The following is a 19063-nucleotide window of genomic DNA, read 5'->3' on the forward strand; positions in this document are numbered from 1 at the left end:
GAAAGCTCGCTCCAGATGTCCAGTCTCTTGACCCAGTACTCCAAGGGGTCCACGGGGCCGTCGGTGTCATTGAGCCCGCTGGATGACTCCATATAGTCAGACACCATGGTGGTCAGTCGTTGCTTGTGCTGGTTGGTGGTGGATGCTGTGGCGGGCACCTCTGTTCTGGGCTGCTGCACTGCATACAGGCTCTTGCTTAGGCTCTTCAGGTCTCCAGGGCGCCAGTTGCTGCTGCTGCTGCTGCTGGTGGTTGTTGTTGTGCTGCTAATGGCAATGGCAGGCACCTCTTGCTGGCTTGGCAGAGCAGTTACAGTGGGGGTGGAAGGCTGGGGGAATGCTTCCAGTAGTCTGCGCACAAGGGCCTCCTTCAACTCCCTTGTGCGTTGCTCGTGGTGGATGGCGTCATTAAGTCTCCCAGCTTCCCCTTCAGACGGGGATCAAGCATCAAGGTAATCCAGATGTCCTCCCTTGAACGCATCTGGATCACCCGGGGGTCCCTGCGAAGGCAGCGCAACATGTGCACAGCCATGGGAAACAAGTGGGCCCTGCCAGCAAGATCTTCCTCGTCCTCGCCATTGTCCCATAACGCATGCCTGTCCTCTTCCTGTGCCATGTCGTTGTCCTCCTCAAACCGCCATCCACGTACAATGCCTGCTGCACTCTGCTCCTCCTCCTCATTCAGGTTAGGGACCTCCAACTCTTCCACTACCTGCTGTGAGCCCTCCTCTGAGCTGGACTGTGCTGCCATCTGCTCCTGTTCTTCCAACTGCCTCAGGGCTTCATCCCCACGCTCAATTAAATTGTCCATTGCCTGCTCCAGTAGACAAACCAAGGGCACCCACTGGCACACAGAGGCCCGCTCCTCACTGATCATCTTGGTTACCTCCAGGAAGAGACTCAGCACCAGGCATACTTGCTGCATCAGTGTCCACTGAGTGGCAGTAATCATGGGGACTTGCTGGTTGCTGGGGACACTTGGGTCTAGCATGTAGGCCCTTAGAGCCAGCCTGTGCTGACACAGCCGCTCCAACATGGCCAGAGTCGAATTCCAGCGAACTGGCATGTCGATGATCAGCCGGTGTTGTGGCCTTCCATACTGCTGCTGTAAGGTGGACAAGAGTGCAGAGGCAGTGGCTGACAGGCGGAAAAAGCGTACCACCGCCCGGGCATCCTGCAGCAGCTCGCTCATCCCCTGGTAGGTGCGCAAGAAGCACGTGGGCCAAGCAGGGGATGTGCTGGAGGTTTCCCTGCTGCACTGCTGCCACCAGGTTGGCCCCGTTATCGGCTGCCACATGCCCCACTTCCAGGCCTCTGGGGGTCAGCCACCTCCGCTCCTGCTTCCTGAGGGCGGCCAGGACGTTGGTGGCCGTAAGCCTCTCCTTCCCCAGGGTCACCAATTTTAAAAGGGCTTGGCAGTGCTGAGGCTTGGCGCTGCTGCTGCCGAGGCGGGCTTGCTTTCCGGGTGCAGAGGGAGTGTCGTGACAGGACCCTTCTGCATCCCCCCTGATCCCGCGTGATGGCACCACTAGCTGGGCTGATGCGCTCTTGTCCTCCCTCCCTTCCATCAGTGTCACCCAGTGGACCGTAAAGGACAGGTAGCGACCTGTCCCAAATCTGCTACTCCACGAGTCCATGGTCACGTGGACCCGCTTGCCCACAGAGTAGTCCAGGGAACGGGCCACGTTTTCCACCGCAAACTTGTGGAGTGCTGGGATCGCGCTCCTGCTGAAATAGTGGCGACTGGGGACTTGCCACTTGGGGATGCCAAATTGGAGCAGCGTCCGCATGGCGCTCCCCTCCTGCACCAGGGAGTAGGGAAGCAGCTGTGATGCCATGGCCCGGGCCAGAAAGCCATTTAGTTTGCGGATCCGCCTGTGGCTTGGAAGCAGAGGCTTGGTCAGACCCTGAAAGGTGTCGCTCAGCAGGGTCTGACGATGCTGGGATGCAGGGGAGACAGAGGAGAGAGACGAACACTGGCTGCCAGCCTCAATGTCTGTGTCCTGAGTAGCCGAGGTGGAAGAGCGCTTGCGTGCTACTACTGCTGCTGCTGTGGGGATTCACGACCCTGAGGGAGGGATGATGCTGCTGCGCTGGTGGGCCTTGTGCTCTCAGGAACCCCTGCCAGCAGTGCCTGCTTCCTCTTAAACTCCGCATACTCGCGGCAGTGGCGGCTTCTCAGGTGGCCCTGGAGGGATGAGGTATCCATCTTGCTCAGACTTTTCCCACGGCTCAATCTTTTGCTGCATAACCTGCACACCGCATACCTTTTGTCATCAGTACATTCGTCAAAGCAATCCCACACTGGTGACTTTAATTTACTGCGGCCCCCACTAGCAGAGGGTGCAGCGGAACAATGTGTGGTAGTAGTTGCCGGGGGTTGCATGGTGGTGGTGCCGGCTGAAGCAGTGTCCTGTCTACTCCCTCCACGCCCACTGCTGCCGATGCCCCTGCCCCTGCCTGACATATGGCGATATCCTTGCCTAGGCCGAGGTGACTCATCACCCTGCTCTGACCATTCTTCCCCGGACTCAGCAGGCTGCGCATAGTTAGGGTCCACAACGTCGTCATCATCAGCAGCATCATCATAATCCAGCTCTTCCTCTGACTCCCCCGCCTCCTCTTCTGTCCCTACATCCCCAGACACAGACCCCTCTTCTTCATCACCAGAACTCAACAACGCTTGTGATTGTGGCCCGATCTCAATCTCTGCCACATCAGTCCCCAGTAAGTCCTGAGCTTCTTGCATCAGCAGGTTCCCAGATGCCGGACTGAGGGACAGAACGCTGTCATCCTGGGAGGGCTGCTGACCAGTGGGTGCTGGGGTGGATGTCACAACAAGCGTGGGACGTTGGCTGCTGCTGCTGCTTGGAGTGGTGCTCACAGTAGAGGTCTGGGAGGAAGTCATGATGTCCATGAGTACGTCAGGTTCCATTTGCTCAACCACCACACGGGGACCAGAAACTTTAAAATATTTGGACAATGGCGTCCGCTGACTCGGCTCAGGCTTTGCTGCCCCCCTTTCTGCTGCATCACGACCACGTACAGCTGGGCGTCCTCTCCCTGGATGTGGAGCAGTCCAAGAAGTGGCTGAGGCAATTGAACTCCCTTTCCTCTCACCCCACGAAACCCTGCCAGACATGTTGCTAGTAATGAATCACTGGATGCAATGGGCACAGTACAAGGTCACTGAAGGATGCACCAGGCACAGTACAATGGCACTGAAGGATGCAGTGGGCACAGTACAAGGTCACTGAAGGATGCAGTGGGCACAGCAGTGGGCACTGGATATACAACTAGGTCACTGAAGGATGCAGTGGGCACAGTACAAGGTCACTGAAGGATGCAGTGGGCACAGCAGTGGGCACTGGATATACAACTAGGTCACTGAAGGATGCAATGGGCACAGTACAAGGTCACTGAAGGATGCAGTGGGCACAGCAGTGGGCACTGGATATACAACTAGGTCACTGAAGGATGCAGTGGGCACAGTACAAGGTCACTGAAGGATGCAGTGGGCACAGCAGTGGGCACTGGATATACAACTAGGTCACTGAAGGATGCAGTGGGCACAGTACAGGGTCACTGAAGGATGCAGTGGGCACAGCAGTGGGCACTGGATATACAACTAGGTCACTGAAGGATGCAGTGGGCACAGTACAAGGTCACTGAAGGATGCAGTGGGCACAGCAGTGGGCACTGGATATACAACTAGGTCACTGAAGGATGCAGTGGGCACAGTACAAGGTCACTGAAGGATGCAGTGGGCACAGCAGTGGGCACTGGATATACAACTAGGTCACTGAAGGATGCAGTGGGCACAGTACAAAGTCACTGAAGGATGCAGTGGGCACAGCAGTGGGCACTGGATATACAACTAGGTCACTGAAGGATGCAGTGGGCACAGTACAAGGCCACTGAAGGATGCAGTGGGCACAGCAGTGGGCACTGGATATACAACTAGGTCACTGAAGGATGCAGTGGGCACAGTACAAGGTCACTGAAGGATGCAGTGGGCACAGCAGTGGGCACTGAATATACAACTAGGTCACTGAAGGATGCAGTGGGCACAGCAGTGGGCACTGGATATACAACTAGGTCACTGAAGGATGCAGTGGGCACAGTACAAGGTCACTGAAGGATGCAGTGGGCACAGCAGTGGGCACTGGATATACAACTAGGTCACTGAAGGATGCAGTGGGCACAGTACAAGCTCACTGAAGGATGCAGTGGGCACAGCAGTGGGCACTGGATATACAACTAGGTCACTGAAGGATGCAGTGGGCACACAAGGATGTCACACTGTGTAATGAGATGCTTATATGCCAGCGAGCGAGCAGTGGGCACGGCACAAGGTCACTGACAGAATGAATGAACAGCGCTGGCAGAGAGTGGCGGCGCCGGCGGTGTGACTGGCTGCCTGCAAATAGTACAAGTGTATAACTGTCACTGGAATATACAAGTGAACACTGCAGCTGCACTAACCTGCCTGCCTGCACTACACACAGATAATCCCCACTCCCACTACACTGACTACACTGCAGCACTGAACCTGCCTGCACTACACACAGTTAAATAATCACTAGACTCCCACACTCCCACTACACTACACTGACTACAACTAACTACAGCAATCACTCACTGACTAGCTAACTGTGTACAGTATAAGAGCAGTGTTAGCAAAAAAAACCGCTTTGTTTTTAACACAATAAATGCACTCGCTCAAACAACAATGGCCTGGAGATAATCCTCTCAGCACCACAGTCTAGCAAGGACAGAGCTTTTCCATCATGGCCGCCGCTTTATATTCAGGAGGGGAGGGCATAGCTCCCCTCCTGTGATTGGTTGCTAGGGCCTGGCTGGGGCCCTCTGATTGGCCTGCAATGTGTCACTTACGCATAGTTTGACACATTTCCGCTAACCACGACTTCAGCGCCGGGTTTCACGAGCGTGAATGCGGATTTCTGTCCGCATTCACGCGAAGCCGAAGCAGATTTTCGTGGTTGAAAATCTATTCACGGCTTAGCGTGTCCGAGGCGGAATGCTTCAAAATGGTCGTGAATCCACGCGTAAGCGTGATCACGACCTGGCGGTGGGCACCACTGCCTGCATCCACCAGCAGCAAGCGCACGCGCACCACAGACCTGCTATCTCTGACCAACGAGCTCTACATGAGCATAGAGCTGCCAGGGACTAGAGAGGAGGTGCCTGCAGCAGCATCCTTCTCCAGTCACAGACAGCTCTTGACCCGCATGGTGGCTGACTACATGGGGTCCTTCAGCGGGCTTGACAGCGTTGCCCCTGTTGATCCCATGAAGTATTGGGTCAAGCACCTGCCGATCTGGAGCGAGCTTGAGCAGTACGCCCTGGAAGTGCTCTCCTGCCCCCCTTCCAGCGTACTGTCAGAGCGTTGCTTCAGTGCAGCCGGTGGAGTCGTCACTGAGAAGCGATCTCGTCTGTCTCACAAGTCTGTGGACAGACTGACGTTTCTCAAAATGAACCAGGCTTGGGTGGAAGGCAAATGCCTGGCCCCTGTTGTCGGCGAGAGGGGGACATGAAGCGGCACACACACATTACACCTGCTGCTGCTGCTGTATTTCTTCCTGCTGTCTGTGTCTCCACTGCCAGGGAACACATTAAAAGGTGCTGCTGCCCATGCGCCACCAGCTATTTACGCTCAAAAATAGCTGCATTATTTTGAAAAAAAAAAATATTATTTTAGAGGTGTCCGGGTTGAAAACGGTGGTGTCCCAATTGTGTATTGGACGCCATGTGGGCTTCACGACCGCTGTCTGGAACCTAATGGTGTTTATTTACGGCCCTGGTACCACCGCTAGGAACCAGGGCCTATTATGTCTGGCTGCCTGCCCTCCTGCTGCCTGCTGCCAGTCAGCCACACACTCATCCTCCTCATGCTGCCTGCTGTTGTATTTCCTCCTGCTGTCTGTGTCTCCACTGCCAGGGAACACATTAGAAGGTGCTGCTGCCCATGCGCCACCAGCTATGTCTCACTGCCCACCTGCCTGCTGCCACACACTCATCCTCCTCACGCTGCCTGCTGTTGTATTTCCTCCTGCTGTCTGTGTCTCCACTGCCAGGGAACACATTACAAGGTGCTGCTGCCCATGCGCCACCAGCTATTTACGCTCAAAAATAGCTGCATTATTTTGAAATTTTTTTTTAAATTATTTTAGAGGTGTCCGGGTTTAAAACTGTGCTGTCCCAATTGTGTATTGGACACAATGTGGGCTTCACGACTGCTGTCTGGAACCCCATGAACTTCATTTACGGCCCTGGTACCACCGCTAGGAACCAGGGCCTATTATGTCAGCAGTCACATCACACTGCCTGACACACACTACTCCTCCTCCTGTAGCTGCATTGAGCTTCTGCTGTCTGTGTGCTGCTACCACTGCCAGGGAGAACAGAAGAAGAACTATTTTCTGCTGCCACCCGCTCTCCTACCAGCTATTACCACACTACAATAGCTGCAACTACTTCCTCCTCCTGCTGATGTCTGTGTTTTACCACCGCCAGGGTACACAGAAAAAGACGCTGTGGGTTGCAATGTGCCACTACCTATTATGCCATCAACACAAATATAACTATGGTGTTATTAAAATAAAATATTTTCACAAATGAAGTAAAAAAATATATTACAAAAGAAAGGAAAACCAAGACACATAATATAATGATAGAGAAGAAGAGGAAGAAGAAGAAGATATAGAAGAAGAAGAAGAAGATATAGAAGAAGAAGATATAGAAGAAGAAGAAGAAGAAGAAGATATAGAAGAAGAAGATATAGAAGAAGAAGACAAAGAAGAAAAAGATATAGAAGAATAAGAAGAAGATATAGAAGAAGAAGAAGATATAGAAGAAGATGAAGAAGAAGAAGAAGAAGAAGAAGATATAGAAGAAGAAGAAAACGAAGAAGAAGATGAAGAAGATATAGAAGAAGAAGAAGAAGAAGAAGAAGAAGAAGAAGAAGAAGAAGAAGAAGAAGAAGAAGAAGAAGAAGAAGAAGAAGATATAGAAGAAGAAGAAAAAGAAGAAGAAGAAGAAGATATAGAAGAAGAAGAAAAAGAAGAAGATATAGAAGAAGAAGAAGATATAGAAGATATAGAAGAAGAAAAAGATAATTGAAGAAGATACAAGAAGTAGAAGATGAAGATGATTCGAGTAGAAGAAGATATAGAAGAAGAAGATAAAGAAGAAGAAGAAGAAGATAAAGAAGAAGAAGATATAGAAGAAGAAGAAGATATAGAAGAAGAAGATATAGAAGAAGAAGAAGAAGATATAGAAGAAGAAGAAGAAGAAGAAGAAGAAGAAGATATAGAAGAAGAAGATATAGAAGAAGAAGATATAGAAGAAGAAGATATAGAAGAAGAAGAAGATATAGAAGAAGAAGATATAGAAGAAGAAAATATACAAGAAGAAGAAGGAGAAGATATAGAAGAAGAAGAAGAAGATATAGAAGAAGAAGAAGATAAAGAAGAAGATGAAGACGACGTAAATGAAGACTTCCAACTTACAACCATTTTGGACACACCTTCTCTTGCAAACACTTTTCATGAAGTTAATTTACTATTTTTGATACCTTTTTTATATAACTACTACATCACCACAAAATCACTTGATGTTTTTCTTCATAAAAAGGTGGTTTCATGCATCATTGACCTCCAATACAAGTTTTACAAGCTATTTAAGGCCAGCTCGAATATTTTACTCGAATACAGACTCGGATAGTGACGTCGGATATCCGAGTTCGAATCGGATATTCGATTAATTTGAATATCGAACTTCGAGTGAATTCGGATAGTTTACTATCCGAATTCGACCAAACTCGAGTAGGATAAAGAAGTATCCGATCAACACTAGTGGCACTGCACACAGTATGAATTACTAAAGCTGTTGCCGCAACACAAGTGCAGTAATAATGGGTATTACACAATGTGCAGCTGATACAGTTACCGTAGTCAGTCACTGAATGTGGTGGGCCTGGCTGCCTGGCAGTGGCACTGCACACAGTATGAATTACAAAAGCTGTCGCCGCAACACAAGTGCAGTAATAATGGGTATTACACAATGTGCAGCTGATACAGTTAGTCACTGAATTTGCTGGACCTGGCTGGCAGTGGCACTGCACACAGTATGAATTACAAAAGCTGTCGCCACAACACAAGTGCAGTAATAATGGGTATTACACAATGTGCAGCTGATACAGTTAGTCACTGAATGTGGTGGGCCTGGCTGCCTGGCAGTGACACTGCACACAGTATGAATTACAAAAGCTGTCGCCGGAACACAAGTGCAGTAATAATGGGTATTACACAATGTGCAGCTGACTGACACAGGTAGTCACTGACTGTCTGTGCTGGGCCTGGCTGGCAGTGGCACTGCACACAGTATGAATTACAAAAGCTGTTGCCGCAACACAAGTGCAGTAATAATGGGTATTACACAATGTGCAGCTGATACAGTTAGTCACTGAATGTGCTGGGCCTGGTTGGCAGTGGCACTGCACACAGTATGAATTACAAAAGCTGTTGCCACAACACAAGTGCAGTAATAATGGGTATTACACAATGTGCAGCTGTTACAGTTAGTCATTGTATGTGGTGGGCCTGGCTGGCAGTGGCACTGCACACGGTATGAATTACAAAAGCTGTCGCTGCAACACAACTGCAGTAATAATGGGTATTACACAATGTGCAGCTGATACAGTTAGTCAGTGAATGTGGTGGGCCTGGCTGCCTGGCAGAGACACTGCACACAGTATGAATTACAAAAGCTGTCGCCGCAACATAAGTGCAGTAATAATGGGTATTACACAATGTGCAGCTGATACAGTTAGTCAGTCACTGAATGTGGTGGGCCTGGCTGCCTGGCAGTGACACTGCACACAGTATGAATTACAAAAGCTTTCACCGCAACACAAGTGCAGTAATAATGGGTATTACACAATGTGCAGCTGACTGACACAGGTAGTCAGTGTCACTAGTCACTGACTCACTGTCTGATTGTGCTGGGCCTGGGCTGGCACAAACACAGTATGAATTATCAAGGCTGTCTATAATGCAACACAAGTGTCAGTGGTACACAGAAAAAAAAACACAAGAACAGGATTAGCTCTCAAAAGAGCTGTTGTGGGGTGCTATTATAGCAATAAGAATCAGCCAGGAGCAAGCTAACAAGCCAAGAGCCTAACTAATCTTTCCCTAGGAGAAATAGTCTGAAGCAGCTCGCCCTACTCTCACTATAGCAGATTCACGAGTGAGTGTAATGGCCGTTGCTTCCTGACTTATATACAGGGGGGAGTGGCTCCAGGACTGAGTGTAGCCTGATTGGCTACAATGTGCCTGCTGACTGTGATGTAGAGGGTCAAAGTTGACCCTATTGGAGCATTATGGGGCGAATCAAACTTCCGGGAAAGTTCGCCTTCGCTTGCGGAGGCGAACCACCCAAAGTTCACCTGGAACCGTTCGCCAGATAACCGTTCTGCCCATCTCTTGCGGTGAACCGCGAACTATGTGCGAGTTCGACCAGCCACCTATACTACATCATTAGGCTCAACTTTAACTCTCTACATCACAGTCAGCAGACACATGGTAGCCAATCAGGCTACATTCCCTCCTGGTGCCCTCCCCCCCTTTTAAAAGGCAGGCAGCGTCAGCCATTTCCCTTGTGTGGCTGCAGTAATTAGAGAAGGGAGAGTTGCTGCAGAGACATAGGGAAAGCTTAGTTAGGCTCTTGTTAGGCTTGTTAACTAGCTCCCTGCTGATACTTATTGCTAAAAAGCACCCCTCAACAGCTCTTTTGAAAGCTTATGTTGTTCTTGTGATCTATTTTTGTATATTTTTGTGTGTGTCCAACTGACACTTGCATATACAGCCCTGTCAGTCAGTCACAGCTGGCCCTTGGCCCCTTGCTAATTTCTACTGTGCCACTGCCAGGCCCAGCACATTCAGTGCCTAGCTTTTCACTGCAAGTGTGTGACAGGCAGCTGCACATTTGTTTTTGTTTTTTTAACCAAGAAAATTTTTATTCAAAATGAAGCAGAATAAAATTTACAATACATTTCTTAAAGTGTTCGTACAAAAGCATCCATCAGAAACAGAACAGATGATATAACGGCAATACAAGTCAAAAAGGATTAACCAGCATGTGTGAAAGATGTATCAATTTGACAAGCTATTGTCACCATCCACTTGTGGTGGTAATCTGAACCCCCTCTCTGAAAATTATTAGCATTGGGTAGTTATCATTTCTCCCACCGGAATATCCTACAAAGAGGGTATGACAGTGCTTTTTCAGGTCTCAATCCCCATTAGCTTTTTGTAGTCCTCAGTATTTTTAAAATCAATCCATTGGGCCCATGTAACAAAGCATTTGTGAGATCTGTCTAATTTGACTGCTCTTAATTCTTCCATAGTGTGGATATAGTCAACTTTGGTTAACCAGTCTTTCATAGAGGGTAGCCTTTTTGATTTCCAGTGTCTAGGAATGAGTACCTTAGCCGCATTGAGGAGGTGAACCAGCAGGGAGTTTTTGTATGTCTTAATTGATAGATCATTATGGTGTAAGTGCATGGTCAATTTAGTAAATGGAATATGGAGAGATGAAATTTTTATAGACCACTTATGTATTGATCTCCAGAATGGGATAATAGCTGGGCAGTCCCACCATATATGATCATAGGAAGCTGGGGCAGCATTGCAGCGCCAGCAATGTGCTGGATAATCTGGGATGATTTTGTTTAACAACTCGGGGGTCTTATGCCATCTGGTTAGGATTTTATAGTTTGCTTCTTGAACTGAAGAATTCACTGAGCATTTGTGAGTTAAGATAAATATGTTCTCCCAGTCTAATTTTTCCGTGCCATTCTCTCTGGACGCTTCCCATTTATCAGTGAATGGTAGAGATGTCGCGAACGGTTCCAGGCGAACTTTGGGGGTTCGTGTACATCAGGCGAACTTTTGCGGAAGTTCGATTCGCCCCATAATGCTCTATTGAGCAAAACTTTGACCCTCCATATCACTGTCAGCAGACATGTTATTGCCAAACACACTGCTGGAGGACCCACCCTCCCCCTCCTCCAAGCTAGGTCCTTATACCATTTGACTCAGTTGTCTGCCTACACTAATTAGTAATGGGACAGCTACTACACACTCTGCTAGGGATATTTTAATTAGCCTCTTGTGGGCTCCCTCCTACTGGAGGGAGGAGGGCCTCTTCTGCCAGGCCTAAAATTTACTATTTTACAAACCAGTATACATCATACCATAGCTGGGAATTGAACACAGATCTCACTGTGTGGTGGGCAAGTCACCCTAACCACTGTACCACTACAGTAGTAAGTGAAGCTGGCCTAAAATTTACCATTTATGCTCAATGCAATAGAAACATTAGGTTGCTTAAAGGAGAACTGTAGTGAGAGGTATATGGAGGCTGCCATATTGATTTCCTTTTAAGCTATATCAGTTGCCTGGCAGCCCTGCTGATCTATTTGGCTGCAGTAGTGTGAATCACACCAGAAACAAGCATGCAGCTAATCTTGTCAGATCTTACAAAAATGTCAAACACCAGATCTGCTGCATGCTTGTTCAGGGTCTAGGGCTAAAAGTATTGGAGGCAGAGAATCTGCAGGATAGCCAGGTAACTGGTATTGCTTAAAAGGAAATCAATATGGTAGCCTCTATATACCTTTCACTACAGTTCTCCTTTAAAGAGAATCTAAACTGAGAGTGATATGGATGTTTCCTGTAAACAATCCCAGTTGCCTGGCAGTCCAGCTGATCTTTGTGACTGCAATAGTGGCTAAATCACACCCTGAAACAAGCATGCAGCTAATCCAGTCTGACTTCAGTCAGAGCACCTGATCTGCCTGCTTGTTCAGGGGCTGTGGCTAAAAGTATTAGAGACTCAGGATCAGCAGGTGATTCAGGCAACTGGTATTATTTTAAAAGGAAAAATCCATATTATTCTCTGTTTAGGTTCCCTTTAAGGATTTGTAGCATAAAAGCCAACTCACATATGCTGGGATTTGAACCTGGGTCTCACTGTGTGGTGGGCAAGCACCCTAACCACTGTACCAACTGAAGCTGGCCTAAAATTTACTATTTATGCTCAATACAAGAGAAAAAGTAGACAAGACAAATAACATTTATATCACACTTTTCTCCTGGCGGACTCAAAGCACCAGAGCTGCAGCCACTAGGGCATGCTCTATAGGCAGTAGCAGTGTTAGGAAGAGAGAGAGATATGAATCTATCTGGCTATCTGGGGTTCTCTTTGGACAACTGTTGAACACAAAAGAGAAGGCCATGTCTGGCTACATATCTGTAAGCAGTGGCTGCATGGTGTAATGGATAAGACAAATAACATTTATATTGCGCTTTTCTCCTTGCGGACTCAAAGCGCCAGAGCAGAGCAGCAGCCACTAGGGCGCGCTCTATTGGCAGTAGCAGAGTAAGGGAGACTTGCCAAAGGTCTCCTACTGAATTAGTGCTGGCTTACTGAACAGGCAGAGCCGAGATTCGAACCCTGGTCTCCTGTGTCAGAGGCAGAGCCCTTAACCATTACACCATCAGCCAACTGCTGATAAGGGCCCTGCTTCTGACAAAGGAGACCAGAGTTCAAATCTCAGCTTTTTCTGTTCAGTAAGCCAGCACCTATTCAGTAGGAGACCTTAGGCAAGTCTTCCTAACACTGCTATCTTGTCTAATTTTTCTCTTGACAACTGTTGAACACAAAAGACAAGGCCATGTCTGGCTACATATCTGTAAGCAGTGGCTGCATGGTGTAATGGTCAAGGGCTCTGCCTCTGACACAGGAGACCAGAGTTCAAATCTCAGCTCTGTCTGTTCAGTAAGCCAGCACCTATTCAGTAGGAAACCTTAGGCAAGTCTTCCTAACACTGCTACTGCCTATAGAGCATGCCCTAGTGGCTGCAACTCTGGTGCTTTGAGTCCACCAGGAGAAAAATGTGATATAAATGTTATTTGTCTTGTCTACTTTTTCTCTTGTATTGAGCACAAATGGTAAATTTTAAGCCAGCTTCAGTTGGTACAGTGGTAGTGTGCTTGCCCACCCGCAGTGAGACCCAGGTTCAAATCCCAGCCGATGTGAGTTGGCTTTTATGCTACAAATCCTTAAAGGGAACCCAAACGAAGAAGGATATGGATTTTTCCTTTTTAAAATAATACCAGTTGCCTGAATCGCCTGCTGATCCTGTGTCTCTAATACTTTTAGCCACAGCCCCTGAACAAGCATGCAGATCAGGTGCTCTGACTGAAGTCAGACTGGATTAGCTGCATGCTTGTTTTTAGGGTGTGATTCAGCCACTATTGCGGTCACAAAGATCAGCTGGACTGCCAGGCAACTGGTATTGTTTACAGGAAACATCCATATCACTCTCAGTTAAGGTTCCCTTTAAAGGAGAACTGTAGTGAAAGGTATATGGAGGCTACCATATTGATTTCCTTTTAAGCAATACCAGTTACTTGGCTATCCTGCAGATCCTCTGCCTCCAATACTTTTAGCCCTAGACCCTGAACAAGCATTCAGCAGATCTGGTGTTTGACATTTTTGTAAGATCTGACAAGATTAGCTGCATGCTTGTGTCTGGTGTGATTCACACTACTGCAGCCAAATAGATCAGCAGGGCTGCCAGGAAACTGGTATAGCTTAAAAGGAAATCAATATGGCAGCCTCCATATACCTCTCACTACAGTTCTCCTTTAAGCAACCTACTGTTTCTATTGCATTGAGCATAAATGGTAAATTTTAGGCCAGCTTCACTTACTACTGTAGTGGTACAGTGGTTAGGGTGACTTGCCCACCACACAGTGAGATCTGTGTTCAATTCCCAGCTATTGCTAACTAGTATGATGTATACTGGTTTTTAAAATAGTATAATTCCCTGGCAGAAGAGACCCTCCTCCCTCCGGGAGGAGGGAATAGGGAGAAGGGAGGTGGGAGGACACAAGAGGCTAATTAAAATCTCCCTAGCAGAGTGTGTATCAGCTGTCCCATAACTAATTAGTGTAGGCAGACAACTGAGTCAAATGGTATAAGGACCTAGCTTGGAGGAGGGAGGGTGGGTCCTCCAGCAGTGATGTGTATTTCACTCAATCAGGTGTGCCTCCAGGTATTAGAGCTCTTGAAACATTTTTTCTAGCTGGTAGAATTTTTTCAAATTTTCAAAGTTCGCCTCCCCATTGAAGTCTATTGCGGTTCGCGAACTTTTTCACGAACCGAACCTTTCGCGGAGGTTCGCGACCCGAAAATCGGAGGTTCGCGACATCTCTAGTGAAGGGTAATGGCGTCTCAGGACTCAAATCGTCAAGGCCCTTGTACATTAAAGATACTGTGTGGGGAACTGCTTCCCTCCTCTGGCACAACTCCTCAAAACCGGTCAAGGCCCTACACAGGAAACGTTTGTTAGATGGGTTAGTAAGATAAGAGCATATCTGGCGAAAAAGGCCATGGCTGAATTATGGAGCCCAAGTATCTATTTGTTATTTTATTTCCTTCCTTAAATTGAAATGCTTTAAATTCAGACTCCGGTTTAAGGTTATGAGTTTCAGTCTTAAAGAATGGGCCTTTAATTCCAGGGCCAAAGTCAGAATTAAAAATCAAGCTTGTTAAGGGTCTCAATTCTGAAGAAAGTTTATACGCCTTGCAAGCCTTCCGAAACATCCGTAGCGCATTCTGTATCAGCATAAAATCCTGTATAATATGCTTGGCGACTGGGTTGGGTATCCAAGGAATACTCCTTACCGGTTGACCCAAAATCTGTTCATCTAATCGTGTCCATAATTTGTCTGTGCCATGGCAGGACCAATCAATTATTCTAGTTAGTATGCAGGCCATATGGTATCTTTCCAGATTAGGAACTGCCGCCCCTCCTTTTTGTTTTGGAAGGTACAGGATGTGCCTATTAACTCTGGGGGGGGGGCGGCCATTCCAGATAAACTGGCCCAATTTGCTCTGCAATCCATTCAGGAATTGTTTGGGGATGTGGATGGGCACTGCTTGGAATAGGTACAGAATGCGCGGCAGGATGTTCATCTTGACTACAGCAATGCGTCCGAACCAAGATAATGTTAGGCCCTCCCACCTTTTAAGGTCCTCAAGTATGGTATTCTGGATTTTTAGGAAGTTCAACGTGAAGAGCAGTCCAGCATTGTTTGGTAATCTGACCCCTAGGTAAGTAATTACCCCATTACTCCATTTGAAAGGTAGGGTACGTTTCAACTCTTTCACCAAGGCTTCAGAAATCGAAATATTAAGGATTTCAGATTTTGACAGGTTCATTTTGAAGTTAGAAATAGACTCATACTCAGAAAAAGCTTTGATTATGGCATTCATGGATATTCTGGGGTTGGAGATAAATAGTAGAATATCGTCCGCAAATGCTGCCACTTTGACATGCAACTCTCCCACCCTAATACCCTGAATATTTTCATTTTGTTTATATGTCTGATAAAAGGCTCCAAAGTCATAATAAACACCAGGGGTGACAACGGGCAGCCCTGGCGTGTGCCATTTTTAAGAGAGAACGAGCTAGATAAACATCCATTCACCTTTATCTGGGCCGTTGGGCAGTTATAGAGTGCTAGAATTGTAGACAGCATTATTGGTCCTACGTTAATATGGTGTAGTACTTCCTTCATAAAATCCCATGCTACTCTGTCGAAGGCCTTCTCCGCATCAACTGAGAGGAGAAGGCCTTCGACCTTTCGCTTATTGATATATTCAATCAGGGTAATGGCTTTAGTGGTGTTGTCCCTGGCTTCTCTGCCAGGGACAAATCCAACTTGGTCACCTCTTATAAGAGAAGGGATCATTTGTACAAGCCTGTTTGCGATGACCTTACTAAATAATTTGGTGTCAACATTGAGTAACGATATGGGCCTGTAATTGGCACAAACTGTGTCATCTTTTCCTTTTTTGGGGATGACTGTAATGTGGGCAGCTTGCATTTCTGCTTTTAATGGGTTTTCTGTTGAAATCTCATTAAACAAAGATGTCAGATGAGGGACCAAGATGTTTTTGAAGGCCTTGTAGTATGCTCCTGAGAAGCCATCAGGGCCGGGGCTCTTATTCGGTTGTAATGATTTAATTGCAGCAAGCACTTCATCTTCTTGAAACTCCTTCCCCCATTCCTCCAATGTTTGCTCACTAATTTTAGGCATTTCAGAACTCACCAAGTATTCTCTGATTTTTTGGATTCTTATAGGGGTATCTCCAGATTCCTCTGTGGTAGATTTCAAAGAATCTGAGTAGAAATCTACGAATCTGCAGGCTATATCTGCAGTTTTCTGCATTAACATCCCTTCCTTATTTCTGATAGCTTTTATATCCCCTCCTATTTGTTTTTCTCTTAACGCTCTTGCTAAGTATTTGCCCGGTTTGTTTCCTGCCTCATAAAATATTCCTGTCCTTCGTGTAAACTCTGACTGGAACCTTCTATCTAAAACTTTATTTATCAAATCTCGAATTTCTTAAGCCCTATCTTTATTAAGTTGCAACGTGTTAGCTTTATTTAGAAGCTCGAGCTGGCGTAGTTCCTCAAAAAGGGTGTCTAAATAAGCTCTTTTGTCTTTTCTCATTCTGGACTGCTCTCCAAGGAGAACCCCTCTCATAGTGCACTTATGGGCTAACCACACTGTTGAGTCACTGACCTCTGGTGTAATATTTGTAGCGAAAAAGGCTTCTGTAGAGAGAAGGATCTGATTGCCGGTGATCAGTGAGGGTCCGTAGCTGTAGCGCAGCGGAATGCGGAGGGCCCGGGCATGATGGGGTAGCCGTCTCCCCGGCAGTGTAGGGGTTAGCGTGGGTTGGGGGCGGTGCAGGCTAGGAGGCAGCGCAGCGAAGAGGAGGGGGCGGGTGTTGGTGGTGAGGGGAGTGACAGTCTTTCCCGGGCAAGGCGGCGGAAGTAGCGGGGCGGGCACTTCCGGTTTGAGCAGCAATGGAAGAAGCTGCTTGCCGGACGCCCGCTGCTCCCGAGGACATGGAGGGACTAGAGCTACTGGTTGCCCGGATCCGTGCAAAGGCAGGATCGAGAGGCCCCTCATGGGTCACGGTGCAATTGGCGGCCATGGGAGCAGGCACCTCAGCGGAGGCTGTTGCTGATAGCGCGCCGGCAGCGGCGGCAGAGCCCAGCGCTTCCCCAGCAGAAGCAGGTGAGCAGAGAGGAGAGGAGAGGAGACAGTCCAGGCCTCCGGAGAGGCTAAGCCCAGACCCCCATGCAGGAGCGCGGCGTCGCTCAGGGAGCCCCATTAGGGACCCTCCGCCCCCCCCCCAGCAAAGCGCACTCAGAAAACACGGGGGTCCGGCGGGAGGAATCCCAGCCAACACCGGGATTCGTCAGGGCCATCCAGCGCGGCCAGTTCCTCCCACCAGCAGGCAGCAAGAGGGGATGCGGCCATTAGTCCCCGCGCGGCGCGGCAGACTAGGCGGGCCCAGCACAAGGATGGCCATCACACGGGTGCCGCCCCTCCTTCCGCGGCGGCAGCCCACCGGACTCAGGGCGGGAACAGGAGCTCCGCAGCCAGGGGCAAGTCGAAGGGGTCCGCCAAGAAGAAGCGCAAGCAAGTCAGCGGTTCACAGCAACAGCAGACGCGACAAGAACAGCACAGCAGGAGCCTTGCACAGGGGGACGGCTCTGCTTCCGAGGTCGATTCTGCAGCAGAAGAGGATGACAGCCCAGCGGGTGGATCCGGCATGACGGCTGGCAGGGACTTGCGTCCGGGGCAGCCAGGTGAGACCAATTTAGCCGCAGTAAATGCCTTAGCCACATTATTGTTGGGGATTTGTGGGGGTCGTCAGGGGGGGGGCTGGGGGCGTGTCAGTAGCGCCAGGGCCGCAGCCAGGGCAGGCGCAGCCTTCACCTTCCACGGCGCTAGTAGTGCCGCCAATCGGGTCACCTTTGTCACCGGTGGGAGCTTGGGCGTCCGCACCCCCAGTAGTGGCGTCACATGCGGGGTTAGTACCCTTGGGGGCTCCCTTACCCCTGGCAGCAGTTGCAGGCACGCAAGGGGTGGTTCAGGTGGCGCAGCCTGTTATGACGGGATTGTATAGTGTGCAGTCGGAGGTGGCGGTGCAGACGGAGGGGGCAGGGTGCGATTCTACTGGGTCTAGTGGGGGGGGGGGGCAGGTGCGTTTAGCAGATGCATCGCACGCGGAGCTTTACATTTGTTTTAATGGCCTTCTTGGTTCCCATCTGAAGCAAGAAGTGAAGGAACGGATCTGGAAGGGCGAGTATATCGAGATATTTTCGCTCCTTCAGCTGGAAAAGTTTAATCTAGATAAGGGTAAGCCGGATGAGAAAAAGAGGGAGGAGGAACGGCGTTATAGACTGATTCCCCGCACATTCCAGAATTGGTTTCAGGCCTTTTCAATCATGGCTAGCGTGATTGGGGAAAAACAGCCCGAGCATTGCTCGGCGTTGTTTGGTTATATGGACTCGATCGGGGAGGCTCACCGGTCGTACGGTGGGAACGCTTGGCTGCGGTACGACGAGCAGTTCAGGCAGGAGAAGGCGGTAAGGCCCGTGATCCGCTGGGATCACAAGGATATTACCTTGTGGATGCGGCTGATGATCCCGGCCAGAACCACTCAGTCCTTTCCCGCGGTTGCTGGCGGGTCGGCCCCTACTGGCCAACCGGCTAACCGAGGAAAGGGCATCTGCTGGCAGTACAACGACGGATCCTGTCGTTTTGGTCAGTCCTGCCGCTTTAAGCACGAGTGCTCTAATTGCGGAGGCTCGCATGCGGCTTCCGGGTGCTACAAGCAGCGAAAGGCAAGGTCTGGGGATTCTGCACGTAAGAGGGACGACGCCGGTGAAGGGGGTAGAGATGGCGCGCTTCCTAAACAGGTATCCTGAGCGGGAGGTGGCCGAATTCTTAAGGGCGGGTTTTGAGGAGGGTTTCCGGATCAAAAGTAGTTGTTTGTTGCGGTCGGAGCCCCCCTTTCGGAACTTGAAGTCTGCCTATGAGTTCCCAGAGGTCGTAGATACGAAGATTGCGAAGGAAGGGGCGGCGGGTCGTTTGGCTGGTCC

The 19063-nt window shown here is 49.0% G+C and overlaps 1 pseudogene; it reads right to left on the reverse strand.

The window, feature by feature from the left end:
* Nucleotides 1–16334, reverse strand: part of LOC137562356 (uncharacterized protein NMB1333-like) — a 40847-nt pseudogene extending 24513 nt beyond the window's left edge.
* Nucleotides 16335–19063: the final 2729 nt, after the last annotated feature.

This window comes from Hyperolius riggenbachi, chromosome 3 (genome assembly GCF_040937935.1).
Source record: "Hyperolius riggenbachi isolate aHypRig1 chromosome 3, aHypRig1.pri, whole genome shotgun sequence".
Lineage (NCBI taxonomy): Eukaryota > Metazoa > Chordata > Amphibia > Anura > Hyperoliidae > Hyperolius > Hyperolius riggenbachi.